Consider the following 13,093-nt stretch of genomic DNA (forward strand, 5'->3'; position numbering starts at 1 on the left):
GAAACCTACTGGCCACGATATACACTGAACCGTTGAAAACAGAATTTCTCGCACTGTTAGTTTTTTGGAACAAGTTCATCTGAGGTCCCTTAACTTGTCAACGAATCCGATTTTCATCCTTCAACCGGAAAACCAGATATAACAGGTCCCCAACTATCAAAACAGGTGCAGATTAGGTCCTTCGGCGGTTTTGAGGGTGGTTTTGGCTGACGTGGCACTTACGTGGCAATTCGATCTAGAAAAAAATAATAAACCCCATGGGACCCACATGTCAGTTTCACACAAATTAATAAAAATGGTGGGGCCCACGTGGGCCCCACATGTCATTCTAACCCCTCTTCTTCTTCCTCCTCTCTCCCCATTTCCCCTCTCTTCATCTCTCTCCTCTCTCTCCAGACATGATCGAGAGTCAGCGGTGCGTGGTGGTCCGCGGGAGAGGAGGGAGCGACGCGCAGCTGCGGAGGCACGCCTCCAGCGGCTGTGGGCGGAAGAGGAACGGGCGGTGGGAGGTGGAGGGAAGCGGCGGGAGGCGGCTTTGTCCTGAAGAACTAAGCAGCAGCAGAGGACACGACGTGTCAGAGATCCATGTGAGCGAGGAGGAGAGGAGCGGGGGGGGGGGGGGGGGAGATGGTGTGCATGCTTACGTCGCTGTCGAGGGCTACGGCGGCGGTGGCGCGGTGGCGCGGTGCCCCGGTCGGACGGCTCGATGGCAAGCAACGTGTCGAGGAGGTCGAGCGCCGGCGGCGAGAAGTCCATGAACATCTCGGCGATCTTCTGCCGGTACGGCCGCTGCGGCTTGAACAGCGTCACGTCCGGCAGCTTCGCCTTCGCCCAATACTATTCCGACAGCGACCCGCACAGCATGAAGATCTTGTGCAGCTGCTCGATCTGCGTCGATCAGCAATGGCAAATCAGATGCCGATCCATTTCATCCACGCATAGATGATATCATGATATATAGATGGAGAGTTGACCTTGGTTTGGCTGGGCAAGATGGGCTTGCCGGCGAGAAGCTCGGCGAGGATGCAGGCATGCAGCCGGTGCTCCACAGGTTGACGGCGACGCCGTACTCGGTGGCGTCGAGGAGGAGCTCCGGTGGGCGGTACCAGAGCGTGACGACGCGGCTGGTGAGCGGCTGCGGCCTGGCGGCGTCGAAGAAGGTGGCGCGGCCGAAGTCGGCGACCTTGAGCACGCCCGTCGCTGTCGATGAGCAGGTTGGCGCCCTTGATGTCCCAATGCAGCACGCCCCGTTCATGGCAGCCGCGGAGCCCGACGAGGATCTGCGCCATGAAGCACTTGACCTGCGGCTCCGTGAAGTGCTGCCCTGGCGTGGCAGCGAAGTCAGTGAGGTCGTGGTCCATGTACTCGAAGACGAGGTAGAAGGGTGAGAATGACATGTGGGGCCCACGTGGGGCCACCATTTTTTATTAATTTGTGTGAAATTGACATGTCGGTCCCACTGGGTTTATTAATTTTCCAGATCGAATTGCCACGTAAGCGCCATGTCATTGCCACGTCAGATGAAGACCGAGTCAAATCAGCCACGTAAGCGCCACGTCAGCCAAAACCACCCTTGAAACCGCCAAGGGACCTAATCTGCACCGGTTTTGGTAGTTGAGGGACCCGTTGTATCTGGTTTTCCGATTGAAGGACGAAAATCGGATTCGTTGACAAGTTAAGGGACCTCAGATGAACTTATTCCTAGTTTTTTTTTGTTCGAAACGTCTTATGTCCAGATCTATCAATTATGTACCCCTAAACTTTCTACAAACACTCTCACGCTGCCACGTAGCATCCTACAAATGCTAATAAGCTGCCACATGGCTCTCTAATAAACTAATAAGCCCACTTTTTAATCTATTATATTTATTGTTAGAAAAAATAGACCCCCACAATCCACCTCTCTCCCCCCACCAGCCCATCCTCCTCTCCACCCGCACGTACGTACGTATGCGTTGCTTACCCCCCCTCCCCCCTTCCATATCTTATCCTCTCTTTTCTCCTTTTAAGTTCTTACAATTGAAAATAATATTTTTTGAGTAATTTATGTATAGAGAAATAATCTTAACCTTTAGATTACACAACCTTTTTACCATTCTTTAATTATTATCGGATTCATCGTGCTTAATTAACCATTTAGAACGGTACTACCACTGGTGGAGAAACCATCTTTCGTCGGTCGGCTCAATTCCACAATAGTCCCGGATGCAATAAAAACCGGGGCTAAAGATGATCTTTAGTCCCGGTTAAAAAGGGTAACGGGCATATTTGATCTTTAGTCCCGGTTGGTAACACACCAACCGGGACTAAAGATCATCTCAAATGCTGTCAGGGCCTGTCAGGCCCCCCCCCCCCCCCCCCGGGATCTTTAGTCCCGGTTGGTACATAATTTTAGTCCCGGCTGGTAAGACCAACCACCAACCGGGACTAAAGATCTCGGGGATCTTTAGTCCCGGTTGGTAACACCAACCGGGACTAAAGTCCCACCCCTATATATAAGTCTTCTTCCTCCTCCAGCTGCCCGACCAAGCTTCAAAATTTCTTCAAAAAAGAGGGGAGGTAATGCCAAAATTTCTAGTGAATTTATTTTGGTGATTACATACAAATCGGAGGTGCCTAAAAGGTTTGCAACTTCATCCTCAAATGTTTTTTTTTATCATATTACATTTGCAGCTATGTTTTGCACACTTTTTTGTCTCCAAAATTTAGTTGTAAGTTGACGAGGGAGAAAATTTGTGTAGGGAAGAAAGAATATATAGAAATTTAGTTGATTTGCTAAAGAAGGTTTTATAAAATAGTTGAGAAGGAAAACTATAGTGAAAGTTAATCTTGAATACTAGAAAACAAACTAAAATGAAAATTAAAAGAAGTAAAACAAATTAAAATTAGTTTAAAACTTTAGAAATAGTAAATAAGAATTATTTGGTGTAATATTTTATGATTTTTGTATGAATAAAGATATGTCATTATTGTATGACTGTTGAAACAGTTTGTAATTATCTTATAATTATTGTATGACTGTCATTATTGTAAGAATAATTATTTTTGTACGATTTTTTTTCGACTCATGTAGATGGATCGGCAATGGATGTACGCTGACCGGCGGTCCAAAGAGTTTATTGACGGTATGCACTATTTTTTGAGTGGCCGAAGCTAACAGGCAAAGGGGTTTTATTTGTTGTCCATGCAATAAGTGTAAGAATCAGAAGGAGTATTCTGCATCCAGGACTATTCATTTCCACTTGTTTGAGTCGGGGTTCATGCCAAGCTATAATTGTTGGACATCCCACGGAGAGCAAGGTGTTGAAATGGAAGAAGATGAAGTGGAAGACGACAATATTCCGGACTTTACTCAGTACGTTGGATTTGAAGGAAATCAAACGGGCGAGGAGGAAAGGGATGCTGATGGTAACGACGTTGCGGATGATCTTGGTCAGATGTTGCAGGACACGAAGGAGGACTGCGAAAGTGAAAAGGGAGCCTATAAATTAGACAAGATGTTAGAGGACCACAGAACTTCGTTGTACCCACGTTGCGAGCAGGGGCACAAAAAAGTTGGATACCACTCTGGAGTTCTTGCAATGGAAGGCAAAAAATGGGGTTAGTGACAAGGCATTTGGCGATTTATTGAAACTCATCAAGAACATTCTTCCGGAGGGAAACAAATTGCCCGAGACAACGTATGAGGCTAAGAAGATAGTCTGCCCGCTAGGACTGGGACGAGGACAAACAGGAGGAGTTTAACATACGAGCGCTGCTGTTCGTAACCATCAACGATTGGCCTGCACTTAGCAACCTATCCGGACAGTCCAACAAGGGGTACAAGGCTTGCACTCACTGTGTGGATGAAACAAAAACTACGTATCTTAAGCACTGTAGGAAGGTTGTATACATGGGTCATCGTCGATTCCTTGTAGCAAACCACCCGGTACGGAAGAAAGGCAAGCACTTCGAACATAAGGCTGACCACCGTACGAAGCCTAAACATCGCAACGGGAAAACAGTGTTTGCTATGGTTAAAGATCTTAAATTATTGTTCGGAAAGGGGCCTGGAAGCCAGCCTATAGAGAGCGAAGATGGTCACGCGGCGATGTGGAAAAAGAACTCTATAATGACGCATCTGCTTTGTCACCTTGTGAAAGAGATCAGTATTCTCGGGCCTTTGTACCTACACAACATGTTTCCTTTCGAGAGGTACATGGGCGTTCTGAAGAAGTATGTTCGTAACCGTGCTTGTCCAGAGGCAAGCATCGCCAAGGGTTATGGAACAGAGGAGGTCATCGAATTTTTCGTAGAATTTATCGAAGATCTTCGCCCAATCGGGGTACCTGAATCACGCCATGAAGGGAGACTACGGCGAATGGGAACTCTCGGAAGGAAAGCAATAATGATGGTAGACAACAATTTATTCCGTAAAGCCCATTTGACGGTTCTGCAATAATCTTCATTGGTAACTCCTTACATCGAGGAGCACTTGGCTCTAGTTCGCGCCAGGAACATCGGTAAGTCCGATGCATGGATTACATGGCATCACATTGATACTTTCCCCGCGTGGATATGACAACATCTCGTGGGTAACGAGTCGATCAACCAACAACTTGCCTTCCTGGCGAGGGGACCGTCTGGGTCGATCGCGACATTCCAGGGATATGAGATCAATGGGTACACATTCTACCCGAGAGCCTAAGACATGAAGAGCACGAACCAAAACAGCGCTGCTCGTGTCGATGCCATGGGACACAATGGAACAACTGGCACGTATTACGGTGCCATCGAGGACGTATGGGAACTTGACTATGGTCCTCTCAAGGTCCTCTGTTCCGGTGCCAATGGGTTAGGTTGACTGGTGGAGGCGTAATGATTGATGACAGTGGGATGCAACGGTTGACCTTAACAAGGTTGGATACTCGGACGAACCTTTTGTCCTTGCCAATGATGTAATGCAAGTCTTTTTCGTGAAGGACATGTCTAGCAAAGGAAAGAAGGGCAGAGGGCCTGACGAGCCTAAGCGTCACGTGGTTCTCCCAGGCAAAAGAAAAATCGTCGGAGTTGAGGACAAGACTGACGAGGATTACGATCAGTTGGATGGGCAACCCCCTTTCGCGGTGACGATTGACCCTAGCATCCTCCTATCAAATGAAGACACCCCTTACTCACGTAGCGATCACAATGAGGGAACAATAGTGAGGAGAAAGTACGTGCGGTCAACCGTCACCGCCGATATATTGCCGTAATTATTGTGTATACGATGTAAACTATTTTGGATGTATTGATTATCCATATAAATCAATTGATGTATGGCATATGTTAATTACGCACGATTATTAGAGGTTTTAACAAGTTTAAATCATGTATATGCTAGTTATATGCGATACTTACAATTTTTAAAAGTTTTAAATCACGCAGGTGGCAATTTCATATGTTAATTAGAGTTTTAACATTTAATTTACTATCATTTATGCTAATTATAATTGACTAGAGAATTTTTTAAAAGTTTCAAACCATGCATGTGGCATTTACATATGTTAATTAGAGTTTTTCACAATTTAATTTACTAACATTCATATGCTAATTATATATGACTACTCGAATTTTTAAAATTTTTAAATCATGCATGTGGCATTTACATATGTTAATTAGAGTTTTTAACAATTAATTTAATATAATTCCTATGCTAAGTATATATGATGATTACAATTTTTATTAATTTTAAATCGTGCCGTATGTATATACATATGTTAATTAGAGTTTTTACCAATTTAATAATATCATTCATATGCTAAGTATATATGATTATTAGAATTTTTATTAATTTTAAACCATATATTTGCTTATTACGTTTTATCCACTTAATTTATTACAGACAACAATAATTTTTCGAAGTAATTGTCATTAATCTTTGTACTTTAAATAATTGTAATGCATTATCTTCTATTTTAGAAACACATATGTAATGGAAAATAATATTCAGTGCGCTTACAGTAGTCCCGGTTTCTTAACCCTAACCGGGTTTAAAAAGAATTTGGAAATAGCGGGAAAAGATCTTTAGTCACGGTTGTTGAGAACAACCGGGAGTAAAGATCTTTTCTTTAGTCCCGGTTGTTCTCAACAACCGAGAGTAAAGATATCTTTACTCCCGGTTGTTCTCATCAACCGGGACTAAAGATCTAGGGCTATATATATTCCCGATGCGCGCCCTCGTCTTCTCCACCAACACTTAGAAGTTTTTGCCCGATCGATCTCTCTCGGCTTCTCCTTCGCCGCCACTGCCTAGGGCATCCCTGCGCCGACACCGCCGCTGTATCTCGCCGTCGTCTCGCGCTCGTCGTCGTCGCCGCCGCCTCCGCCTCCTCCGCCGCCGCCGCATCTCTGGGGTGAGAGCCGCCGCGCGCCGCCTCCCTCTCGATCTCTCTCTCCGATCTCGATCTCTCTCTCTCCCTCTCGGTTGCCGCCGGCCGCCGAGTTTCAGACGCCGACGCCGACCTCGTCATGACACGACGCCGCGCCACGAGACGCCACGACGCCGCAAGCCGCCACCGCGCCACGCCGATGCCGCGCACGGCGCCACGCCGCCGCACCACGCGCCGGCCCGATGCCGCGCGCGGCGCCACGCCGCTGCCGCGCCGCCCCGCCGCCGCTCCGCTACCGCCACACCGAGAACGTGAACGAGCGAACGAACGTGAACAAGAACAAGGTGAATGAACGTGAACGAGAACGAGCCAACGAACGTGAACGAGCCAACGAACGTGAATGAGAACGAGCAAACGAACGTGAACGAGAACAAGGTGACTGAACGTGAACGAGAACGAGCAAACGAACGTGAACGAGCCAACGAATGTGATGAGAACGAGCGAACGAACGTGAACGAGAACAAGGTGAATGGACGTGAACGAGAACATTGTCGGACGAACGTGAACGAGCCAACGAACGTGAACGTGAAATGCAATTATAGGCAGGTTAATGAACGTGAACGAACAAACGTAGGTGAATGAAACGTGACCTTAACGAGAACGCGAACGTGAACGATATCGTGAACGAAACGTGAACGTCAAATGCAATATATGTTACTTCGCGTTTATCCTAATACATCTTTCTGTATCTTGCAGAAAAGACGTTGTCAGAGTCGTCCCTCAAGTCGGAGTTATTTGAGTTTTAATATAAGATTGTTAAAACATAAATGTCTCATGACTTAGTAGATGTTTCCTGTATGAACAGATGGCTGATCGCGATGAGGAACAGATATTGTACGATACAATCGCGGAGGGAAGCAGCCAGTACTGGAACAAAGAAGAGGGGAACGAGGATCCAAACCATTGAACGAGGAAGGGAACGTGGAGAGGGATGCGGAGGGGAACCAGGAGGGGCACGTGGAAAGGGATGTGGAGGGGAAACAGGAGGAGGAGGCTAGTGGAAGTCAACCCTCCGTTGGACAGAAGAGGGCACGCGGGCAACGAGGTGCCGCGAAGAAGCTTGAGGGTCGGCACATTATAACGGAAGTGGAAGAAGATGGACGACCTAGTGCCCCGGTAGAAGCCGCCAAGAACTATGTACGTCACAGTGGTTGGGTTGTGCGGGATAACGTGCCTGTCAGTATGGTGTACTGGCGAAGAACAAGGGCACGCAGAGATCATGAGAGCTTTGTCCCAAATTCGGAGAAAGAGATGCTGTGGACCACAATGCTCGAGACATTCACCCATCCCGCGGGTACAGAGGGACAAAGTGAAAAGGTGGACTCTGAAGAAAATGACAGAACAGTTTCAGAGCTTCAAGGGAGATCTGTACAAGAAATATATCCTGAAGGGGCAGACACCGAACTTCGACACATTCCCAAAGCTAAGGGATCACTGGGACGAGTTCGTTGCATATAAGACAGGTGAACAAGGGCAGGCGATGATGGAAAGAAACAAAGAAAATGTCGCCAAGAAGAAGTATCATCACCACTTGGGGTCAGGCGGCTATAGCGTCGCGATGCCGAAGTGGGAGGAGATGGAGGCTAGCTTGCTTGAGAGGGGTATCGAACCGGCCACCACTAATTGGCCGGAACGATCGAAGTTCTGGTACTATGCTCACGGTGGAACGCTCAACCCAGCTGATGGCTCACTAGTCTTCGGCGATCAGATACGAGAGGCTGCGCGTCGACTAACAGACGCAGTGGAAGCCACTTCTCAGGGCACGTTCTGACCGGACAGAGAGAGGGACGAGCTATCACTCACCCTGCAGACTCCAGAGCATCCAGGACGAACACGAGGGAAAGGGGTGATTCCTTGGAAGATTGGGTTCAAGGAGGACATCCACACGTACAGGAGTCGGATGAGGAGCAAGAGAGATACCGAGGCGAAGATTCCTGATCTTGAGTTCAGGGTATCGAGCTACGAGCTCAGCATGCAAGAGGAGGTGGCAAGGAAGGTTGATGAACGCATGGCCGCACATCGGTCCAATGATCCCCAGCCGACCATTCCTCCTGCAATGGTGAGCCCGTCAGGAAACCGTAGCAGCTGCGCCTCAACGGGGCAGGTAGGATCACAGAGCATGGACGCCATGCAAACCCAGGATGAATCCACCTGCCCCGTTGATGACATCACTCAGTGGACACCATGTGAGCTGTATATTCCTTTCAAGAACTTATCAATAAAGGTAAGCTCGTAGTTTATATATTTTAGATTTGCCAATTCCGCTAGTTGCTGCTTATATATGTTGATTACTAATAAATAACCTCTCACCACATGAAGGTGGTATCGGGCGTGGCCATCCCAACGGACCCTTCAGGTACTTACCATTGCAGGCCGATTCCAGCAGGATACTCCAAGGTCGAAGTTGAGTTGGTCGAAGGCGCACATGAGGACCTCGAGCTGGATTACCCTGGAGGAGACGGTGAGACGCATCTACCAAACACAAGCCATGCCATTATTCTATGGCGTAGGCGGTACATCATCCTCCCTGGGCGACAAGCGGCGTCTCGTGCACCATCTCCTCCGGCTCCGCCATCTCCTCCTCAGGATCCTGCACCGTCTCCTTCTCAGGATCCTGCACCGTCTCCTCCTCATGCTCCAGCACCGTCTCCACCTCAGGCTCCTGCACCGACTCCTCCTCGGTTTCCTACACCGACTCCTCCGCAAGTTCCTCTTCCGGCACCTTCAAAGTCAAGGGCCCCCCAAGCTCCACCGCCTGCCCACAGAAGGGCAATGAAGAAGGCGAAAATTGACGCCGCCAAGAACAAGGACCCGGGGTACGATTGCACGCAAGAGGAGTTTGACGCTTACGTGGCATCAGAAGTCAAGAGACAATTCAAGCCTCGAAGTCTAGAAAAGAAGATTCCTATAGACCCGAGTGTCATGAATTTCTTTAGGGGTATGTCTGCACCTGCCAAGGAGGCCATTAAGCTATCGGACTATGAGCGAACGCTGAAGAAAGTATCTTCTGGAAAGTCCAAACCAGTCCCTCAGCTTGGATAGCAACCAAACCAGGAGATCGAGCCGTTGGTGACCGGTAAAGAAATGACGATAGAAGAATTTATTACTGACACCGGTCTAACTACGGATCAATTGCTAGGAGTCGCACCAATCGAAAAGGCGGAAGTGAAATACATGTACGAACTCGGTAAACCGCTTGTCAAGCCTGAGCTGCTGCAGTCCCTACCGACACAAATGTACAAGTTCCATCAGCTGTACATGGAGATGAGCGCCACCGGTAGAGAGATGATCGGAGCGAGGATCAGGGACACGGACTTCTTGCAAGGAGATGACATTCTCTGGATCAATTTCAAGGGAATCTACGAACTATACCAGCTGGACGCCCTCGACGTCTCTATTATGAGTTGCTGGATTTTGTAAGTATATCGTTCAGTTAGATTTCTTACTACGTCTCTTTTAATTAATTAGGTCCGTGTATATAAGTAGACTATAGAAAATAATATATTCCCTTTTATCGTTGTAGAATGGAGATTCAAAGGGCCCGACGGTGGGGGGTTTTCGATACTGGATTCATCGACCCTCGGAAAGTAAACGTCGCAATGCTCGACCAATATCCGCAAGCCACAGAGGACAATCTCGTCCATCTCCTGAAGGCGCAGCATTACAAGACGTTCATACTGTTGCCGTACAACACATAGTTAGTTTAATTTTTACTGTCTTCCTATACAAAGTTTCATTCCCGTACGAACTTGCTAAGTGTTTCATATGTAATGCATCCCACGCACATTGCAGATTCCACTGGGTGCTTTTACTTTTCGACCTGTCGGCCTGCACCGTCAACGTATATGACTCAATGGATAAAAAAGAGTCTACGTTTGACAAGGTTTTCGAACTTATAGACAGGTACCGTCATAAGTTCCTCTGTTAATTAAGAAAATATTGTTATCTTAATTGCTACTACGAATCATAGCTTTAAACTCCAAGTAGGGCTTGGTATCGGTTCCGTCATTTGGTCCGCGGCAAATGGAGAGAAAGACTTAGGCGGAAGTTCAAATTTCCTGTGAGTACACATGCTCTACATTTATATTTCTCCGATTCAAATACATACAAGTGTATATTAATTAGATCTCTCGTTGTTTGTGATTTATTTGTAGTGCGCAAAGCAAAAGCAGGGAACTAACTTGTGCGGCTATTACGTGTGCGAGTATTGCCACTGCCTTGTAGACCAAATCATCACCACAAGAGAGCTCGATGTACGTACAAATAAATTCAAAATTTCATTACGTATCGATTTCTTGTTCAATTACTAATCAATTTCATACATTCGTATATATAGTTTATTCGCATGAGGGATAACCTGACCACACACAAGGAATTTATCACGGCGGTTCAAGAACAACTCATGGGATTCATCAACGAACAAATCCTTGATCCCACGGGTGAATTCTACTACGACGGAAACACAATTCATAGGTCCTTAGCTTCTGAGCTAGCGACTACTACTACGTCTAAATCGTAGCTAGCTAGGACATATAATGGATTGTAATTAATACATGACTACATATGTTTCTATATGCATGTGTACACATTTTCTATAATGTAAATATATTTTGGTCATATATATATATATATATACATATGCATTTGCAAAACATATATATGTATAAATACATATATATTATGCATGTACATATGTATTGAAACATATATAAATATAATATAATATATATATGTATATATATGTACTGAAACATATATATGCATGGTTTATATATATATAAACCATGCAGCAACAGGGCCATGAAAAGAAAAAAGGTCAGCTCGATCTTTAGTCCCGGTTGGTAACACCAACCAGGACTAAAGATGGCTCAGCCGGCCACGTGGCTGAGCCATCTTTAGTCCCGGTTGGTGTTACCAACCGGGACTAAAGATCGATCTTTAGTCCCGGTTATTTCACCTGGGACTAAAGATAGCGATCTTTAGTCCTGGATTGGTAGTCCCGGTTTGGAAACCGGGACTAAAGGGGGGTTACGAACCGGGACTACAAAGGGTTTCTCCACCAGTGTACATTCTTTAACTCATAAGAATGTATTTAATTTTTATATCATATCCTATCCTTAGCATGCACATGAAGCTGCTAAATAAAATTAGAAAAAAAATAACAATGTATATTATATGATCATAGATCACTTTACAAAACATACATTAATAAATTTATGATAGATTTGACAAAAAACAAAAACAAAAATATTTCCTCTATTATTTTAAATCATATCCTGACATTTTTGCATCTCATCAAAACAAAAAAAGATTGTGAATAAAATAGATAAATTAGATCATATCATCATATATCACTTCACAATCATGCATAATTAGGTTAGCTATATAATATCACAAAATAAAATACTCTAATTAGTTGAGATTAGCACTCCCAAAAATAATACCACTGTTCTAAAATATTGATGTGCTAAAATATTATTATTTCTCACAAAAAAAAATAATGTTACGTAAATCTTTCATGAAAAATATTTTGATATAATCATACCTTTAACATTTAAAGCAATCCACAATGTCGCAAACAATAATACTCTAATTGTGATTAGCATAAAAAAAATATTACCTCCACTTTAAAATATCAATTTCACAATAATATTAATCTAGATATGTCCAGATAATTATTTTGATGTAATTATATCTTTAGTATTTAAATGATTATAAAAAATAAATGATTAAATGAACCGGATCGATATGTCTCAATTAGACAATAGGAGGCATATATGTTGATTATTTCCTCTTCAGTCTCTCGACTTTAAACTTAAGTTAATCTAGGTTGGAGTACATGGTAGGTAAGATCCAATGTACTTGACTCATGCATGGCTAAATTTATGTGTCAATTCTAAGTGCACACTCAAACCTATGTATCACTTTTACGTGCGCATAGCTATCCACTAATCATTGAGATAAGAACATTATTACATACTAAAAGTCCATTGAACATTATACAAACACTCCTACGCCGCCACGTGGCCCTGCTACAAACAATCTTAAGCCACCACGTTATGCTCTAATAAATTAGAGAAAATCCAAGAAATTCTAAAAAAGTAAAACATCTAGCGATTGATTTATACTAAAACTGGTGGACTCAATATTTTTAACTATTCCATTAGATCTGTTAAACTAATCACTCCCTCCTAATTTCTACAAATGATCCTAAGGCAGCACCTGATGTCCAGAAAATATAAAAAAAATATGAGAAAAAAAGCAAACCATCAAGCATTGAACTAATCAGACCCATTATTTTTAAACATTAAATTAGATGTATTAATGTAGTCCCTCCTGATAATCTCTCATGTACGTACCAGATATAAGTACTATTCATCCAAAAAAGGAAAAACATACATACATACCCACATACGATTGAAAAGAACTATTAATCTTTCCCTCCTAATCCTCAAATTTAAAACTAAAACGTTGTTATGTTTGTACATTCCTATATATAATCAGTCCATCGAGACCTATATGACTCCTTTCACTCTTGGTAGTAGAGCTCAACTAGCCTACTTATTAATACAATTCTTTAACGGTGTACTGTCACGCGCTAAAAATCGCCTAAATTAATAATCCATATTTTAAATCATTTCTAGAAATTATTTTAAAAAAAAAGCCTTCAAGTTAAACTCTAA

The 13,093-nt window shown here is 44.3% G+C and overlaps 1 pseudogene; it reads right to left on the reverse strand.

Annotated features, from left to right (window-relative positions):
* Positions 1 to 409: 409 nt before the first annotated feature.
* On the reverse strand, positions 410 to 3,337 carry LOC127756295 (probable serine/threonine-protein kinase At1g54610; annotated as a pseudogene).
* Between the last annotated feature and the right edge of the window lie 9,756 nt (positions 3,338 to 13,093).

This window comes from Oryza glaberrima, chromosome 12, assembly GCF_000147395.1.
Source record: "Oryza glaberrima chromosome 12, OglaRS2, whole genome shotgun sequence".
Taxonomy (NCBI): Eukaryota; Viridiplantae; Streptophyta; class Magnoliopsida; order Poales; family Poaceae; genus Oryza; species Oryza glaberrima.